Consider the following 7,174-nt stretch of genomic DNA (forward strand, 5'->3'; position numbering starts at 1 on the left):
TTGAGGTTTCAGACTGAGCAGAGGAGCTTTTTTAGAGGAAGAGTCAGAAAGAGGAGATGAGTTTACTCGCATTCCTGAGGAAGCCACTTCTGGAGTGTGGAGCACACTCTGATTGCCATTTAGCTTCTCAAAAACTGAGAAGTGCAGCTCAGAGACCATGTGTCTGAGAGCATGGAAGAGTCTGGAATATCTCAGGTTCATTACTTTGTTATACCTCATCTCTCCCCTACATGATCAGAAAAGATCCTATGGGCTTCCTTCTGGGCCAACAGGGGGTATTTTTGTTAATCGCACCCCTCTCTACAGGCCTTTGTGCTGGAAAGGACAGAATCCCTAGAGACAGTTACCAAGGCGTGAGAGAGCAGGGGAAGTACACGTGTAAGAAGCCCTGGTAACCTTCTTACTCAGAGATGTGCAGAGATGAAAATAAAGGTAGGCAGGTGTCTCCTGTTTTTCAGCTAGAGTCTTGTATTGAAGAGCCTCTTTAAGAACATTCCAGTCTTCTAAACTTATAAGGATACAAGCCAAGAAAATCCAACAAAAATTCAAAATTACAAAAGACTCTTTAAAGAAGTGACAAACTTGGTTGACCCTTCTCTTTCTCCTCTTTGTACAAGGCTCATCATTGTGCTCTTCTAAGACAAGACAAGGGATGCCAAGTTCCCAAGCATGCGTGCATTCATGCATCCACATATCTAGCTGATGTTTATTAAATATTTACCATGTGTCACACACCATGACAGACACTAGCAGTCTATTGGTGAACAAAATGGACAAACTCTGTACCTCCATGAAACTCACAGACTTGTTGGAGGTCATAGACATTTTTGTCTGTTTTTTATTTAAATATAAGATAAATTGTAAAAAATATATATATATATTGTAGTAAACACTTACTGTTTTCCTTTGCCTGAAATCAATTTTTCCTTCTGATAATTGCATTCCTCTCCCATTCTCAGTCCCTATCATTTGGGAAGGCTTTTATTCTCAGATTCTAGGAGTAGGCAGAAAGCCCATGCTTGGTCAAAAAGAGTTTAGCTTTGAGGACTAAGATCTGATTTTTTAAATCTTGTCCAAATTCCTATCTAAGGGGTCTAAGGAGTCATGCCCTACAAACCACAAATTCTCATCAGATGGTTTTTATTTAACCCTGTATATAATGACTTACTTTCCAATCTGACTCTGGGATAACAAGAAAGTAAATAAAATTATTTTACCCTAAAGCATATTTCTCTGTCACATCTTGAAACGACAATACAAAGGCATCCCTTGCAGGAAAAATCCACATTCTACAGAGAATCCTCCTTTCCCCCTTTTTTTTCCTTCCTTCTTTTCCAGATGCAGAAAATAATCAGCTAAGAGCCAGGCACCCTTTTATGTCTGATAAGAAACATTTTACAATCTGCTCTCTCTGAAGTCTGCTATCTGAGAGCTTATCCTGCATAATAAAACTTGGTCACCACAATCCTTCATCAACCTGAACATTTCCTTTCTCTTTATCCCAGGTCTTCAGATAAATTCAACCAGATGTCAACCAGAAAATGTTTAAATTTCCTTATAGCCCGGAAGCCCCCGCTATGAGTTGTCCTACCTTTCTGAACCAAATCGATGTATTTCTTAAACGTATTTGATTGATGTCTCATGCCTTCCTGAAATATATAAAACCAAGCTGTACCCCGACCACCTTGGGCACATGTTCTCAGGACCTCCTGAGGGCTTTGTCACAGGCCATGATCACTCACATTTACTCAGAATAAATCTCTTCAAATATTTTACAGAGTTTTCCTCTTTTTGTCAATAGCTTCTTGGGGCCACAGTGATTGTTTCTGGCTCCAGGCATGTACATCACCTAAGCCAGTCTGTTCAGAGCCAAGGGAATCAGGTATGGGTGCTTTAATATTGAGAAAGAGGACTCCACTAGGATTGCTGAGCTGATGAGATATAGATATGGAGCTAGCTTAAATTCTAAATGCAATCATCTCTGAATTTCCTAATTACATGATTCGGGTTCCCTTCACTGAGCAGTTTAGTTTGAGTTGGATTCTATCACTGTGACCAATACTCTTTGGAGGGAATGGAGCAAGGAGTTAAGAAAGGAAACAGGTAGGGGAAGTACGGTATTTTAAGTAGCAAGGAGAGGTTTCTGTGAGTCAGTAGCATCAACTGATGAAGAATTTGGAGGAAGGCAGAAGGTTGCTAACACTGATTAGGTGCCAGGCAAAAGCTTTGCCATGTCCATAAGCAATTACAACTAAGATAAAATCAACTTTTCAGTTTTTTTCTCCCAAGTCAGACTCTTTCTCTGTACCTGTCAACCTGCCATAACTTGTGTTAATCACTCCTTCTCTGCTGCCATGTTTCCAATTCACCAAAAGGCAGTAACCTGACTCAACACTCTCCCTGGGTCACATAGCTTATCATTTCAAGTGACTGGCCAAATGGGGCTCTCCTCATGCCTGAATACTTGCTTCCAGCTTAAGATCTCTCTGAGGAGTTGGCACTCAACAGGTAGATGTTGTTTCAAAGCCTTAGGAAAGGAAGAATAAAAGAGAATCCCCGGCCTCATCTATATGTAGCCATGAGAAACACAGCATGGGCTCTTCACCACTTGGGCAGCCTTTTAAAGCTTCTGATCTCTGGTAGGGATTATTATGAAAGACAAGAAACCTATGGGTGTTTGATTTGTACCAATGACAGGCTTCTTTTAAATCAAATATGGATGGTTCTCTCCTTCATGGATGCACCACTGTCACACACACACACACACACACACACACACACACACACACACACACACTGACATTTTACTTCTCAGACTTGAGTTTGTTTGCTGGAACCAAGGAAACCCTACTTTCAGATTCTTGCCCTAGAGACTCTTTGTCACAGACTGGATACAGCAATCAAAACCAACATAAAGTCAGAATGCCAGCTCTGGGCCTGCTTAGGGAGGGGGCCCTCTGTCTTGGAGGGTTCTGTATGTGTGTACTGCAGACAGGTGTCTCTTCTCCTCTTAATAATCTAGAGGGTGAGGATCCAGCAGGGCTGGGCCTTTTCTGCTCAAAGATGAATTTTCTGCTCAGAGATACGCCTCCCTTTTCTCCTCCTCAGGAAAGCTAAGAGGCTGAATTTAGTCTCAGGCCAGGTATACAAAGCCCAGGTTCAATGTCAATTGGAAATGTTATATTGAGAAGCTCCAGGAATTGTTCCCAAGGTGACACTAGGATTCCTACATGGCTCAGTTCCCCGACAGGCAACCACGTCCTCAGAGCACATCAGAGACCCTGACGATGAATGGTTAGATTGATCTACCAACGGGAGAACAAACGAAGGCTACTTGCAGCAGAAAATTCCTCTCAATTTCCAGTGCAGGATTACTCATCCCAGAGAAATAAAGACAGGTACCTCATTGGCACAGGCGGCAAAAGGAATCTAGCCAATGCCCAAGGCTTGCCACCATCTGAGTCTATTTCCAGACTGCATCGGTGACAGCAACTCCAATGGCATCTGCTTTTACTTTCCTCACACAGGCTCCTGATGGAACAGACCTGGGACCACACCCCATTCTAGCACTTACTGTTGGAGATTGTGGGTAGGTTACTTAATTTATCTGACCTTCAGAGTCTTTCTATGTAGAATAGGGTTGTGTGGAATAGCAATGAGGTTATGTAGAATAGGCTATGTAGAATGGCAAGCACCTGTCTCATGGATGGTTATGTGAGTTAAATGACAAATGTAGGTCAAGTATCCAGCACAACCTGACATGCAGTGAGAGTTCGATAAATGTGAGTCCTTCCCCTTTCCCTCTCTTCCCCACTACAGAAAACTGACAGCTTCACTCAAACCTGAGACAGCCCCAGCTGTGTAACCTGTGTGCCCCTTGAGGCCTGGCACCAAGATCCTGAGGTGATGACCAGGAGGATTATCTTGTTTTTGTACACCTGGTTAATAGCAACCAAAAAGCCTTTAAAATAACCAAAGAAGTGAAGATGAACAATAACAGATCAGAAGTGCCAATTGACTTAACAGTTAGCCTAGGTACACCAACAGCTAGCTGCTCTTCACATAACTGGATGCAGCATATTCACTCACCAAATGCCTCTTTAGCAAGAGATTCAGAAACTCTTCTGGTCTCAGGCAGCTTAATGCCTAACATAATCTCCTAATCCTGATCCAGGCACTGCATATGAAAATGCAGGCTGGACTGTGCTTATGTAGGAGCTGAAATTCAGCCCAGGCTTCACCTGTAAGCCAATCATGTTGGCTCCAGGCTCTGACTGCTCAGAGGAAAGGGCACCTATTTTGCTTTGCACAATGGCAGTATATGCACCAGCAACAGCTCTGGTCCTATACACAATCCTGACCCTGTCTTCCCGAGTATTGTCCCCTCTGACTTCTATGTCTGTTTTCTGCTTTCATGTGGTCCTATACCAATTGGCTTCAGGAGTTCTGGGGTTCTTGGGTCCTACTCTATTTTGGCTGGAAGCTGATATTTTTCCAGTGAAAGAGCTTGTCACCATTGCACAAGAAAATTCCCTGCTGCTCTCCATCTGTGTGCTGTGATATATCTGCCCTACCTCAGGGCCTTCTCACACACTGTTTCCTCAGCCTGGAATCAATACTTCCTGCGGCTGAATTCATCTCATCCTTCAAGCATTCCCTTAAACATCAGCTCCTCAGAGGGACCTTCGAAAGCACCCCAATTTAAAGGAGTCTCATCCTCACCCACACTATTCTCTATTACCTTATTGTTTGTGATAAGTGCCATGTGATAAGCAAAAATAATTTATAATCATGTTTATTACTTATTAATTTCCTGTCCTCTGCTTTAAAAGCTCTAAATTCTCTGAAGAAGATAGCCATGTCTATTTTAGTCACCAATTAATTGTATTTCTAGTACATTCCCTGGCACAGCCTATTAATTGAATTAATTCCTATTAATTGAAGAGTGAATGAATGAGTGAGTGAGTGAGTGAGTGAGTGAGTGAGTGAGTGAGTGAGTGAAAGCTGGGATCGTTCATTCCCCAGAACTCTTTTCTGGGCTGCTCAATATTCACTTTTAAGGCAGATGAGACTTGATTCTAACAAACAGGAAACCAAACTCCTGAGGAGCCGTCTCCACTGGGCCAGTCTGGCCCAAGTGGGAAAACAAAATACTCTGCATAGTACAAAAAGAAAAGGTCTTTTTAACAGAATTAGGCCTTATGCAGCTACGACAGGAGCTGGGAAAGTGAACTCAGAGAATCAAAGAGATGGCTACTAACCAGGCTGCCTAGTCTACCTCAGGCAAGTGAACAAGTTGGAGCTGACAGAGGAGTTCAAGAGGCCAAGCATGCCTGGCTCAAAGGCCTCAAAGGAGAAGCTCGTAGAAAAGTCTGTGGAGCTGCTGCCTTTGTGGGTCAACACCAAGTAGCTGGTCGTGGGCCTGGAGCACTGTCAATGAGAGGGGCTGGCCATCAGCAAGATGAGCCAAGCAGGGAGAAAGACAGCACAGCCAAGCCAGGACCCATGAGCACCAGGGTCCCTCTGTCACTACAGATGGCCACGACCACTTTCCACAAGGAATGGCAGCTGTTTCACTGCCATCTTCTAAATCCACACAAAGTCCACTTTGGTTCCATCTTTGGTTCCACTCTGACCCAGAACCCTACAGTGATGAGATTTCTGAAAATAGCTCTAGCTTTTGCCAAGCTGACACAAAACTGCCTAATGAACTAACCCTGCCTTGTCAATGTCACAGCTTCTCCAAGGGTCCTGCTGACACTGATGGCTCCTTGGCCCAATCCTGTCCACACATAAACTTCTTTCCCTAATTTCTATGACTGACTACCAGGGCCTCCTCTGACCATGTCCCCCTCTGCTCAAGTTTAAAGGTAACCCAGTGACAGCCCCACTAAGGGCAGGAGTGGATTATCTCATCCCTGTGGTTTAGAGAAAAAAGGAATAGCTTCTGGACAAAGTGCACCCAGAAAGACTGAAACAAAGGAACCTATAACTTGGGAGACAACCAATCTTTTCCTGCTTTCTCTTCACAACTATCCCTTAGATGTACCAGGTAAGCAAGGGTAAAAATCACACTCTTTACGGATCAAGAGTTTCCCTGCTCTGTATAAAAACCCCATTTTTCCATTTGCTTGTGTCCTCTCTGATTTCTTTGAGAAGCGTTTTGTAATTCTCACTGTAAAGACCTTTTACCTCTCCCCACCCCTACTTAGCTTTATTTCTAGACATTTTATTCTTTGTGTGGCTATTGCGAAAGGGATTGCATTCTTAATTTGGCTCTCAGTTTGGGAATTTTTTATGTATAGAAATGCTACTTTTTTTTTTACATTTATTTTGCATCCTGAAACTTTCCTGAAGTTGTTTACCAGTTCTAGGAGTCTTTGGGCAGAGACTATGGGATTTTCTAGGCATAGAGACATATCATCTACAAAGACAGATAGGTTTGACTTCCTCTTTTTCTATCTGGATCCCTTTTATTTCTTTCTCTTGCCTGATTGCTCTGGCTAGGACTTTTAGTACTATGTCAAACAGGAGTGGTGAGAGTGGGCATCCTTGTCTTGTTCTGGTTCTCAGGGGGAATGGTTCCAGCTTTTGCCCATTCACTTTGATGTTGATTGTGGGTTCTTCATCAATGGCTCTTATGATTTCTAGGTCTGTTCCTTCAATGCTTAGTTTGTTGAGGGTTTTTAACATGAAGGGATGTTGAATTTTATCAAAGGACTTTTCTGCCTTTATTGAGACGATCATGTGGTTTTTATTTTTAGTTCTGTTACATGATGAATGACATTTACTTATCTGCATATGCTGAACCAACCTTGCATCCTGGGAATAAAGCCTACTTGATTATTGTGGATTAGCTTTTTGAGGTGCTGCTGGATTTATTAGTATTTTTTTTTTGAGGATTTTTGTGTTTATGTTCATCAGGGATATTGACCTGAAGTTTTCTTTTTTCATTGTTTCTCTCACATCAGTCAGAATGCCTATTATTAAAAAGTCAGAATATAACAGATGCTGGTGAAGTTGCAGAGAAAAGGGAATGTTTATACACTGCTGTTGGGAGTGTAAATTAGTTCAGCTACTGTTGAAAGCAGGTTGGAGAGTTCTCAAAATGCTGAAAATAGAACTACCACTCGACTCAGCAATCCTATTACTGGGTATATATCCAAAGGAATAT

Source organism: Papio anubis, chromosome 11 (assembly GCF_008728515.1).
Source record: "Papio anubis isolate 15944 chromosome 11, Panubis1.0, whole genome shotgun sequence".
Lineage (NCBI taxonomy): Eukaryota > Metazoa > Chordata > Mammalia > Primates > Cercopithecidae > Papio > Papio anubis.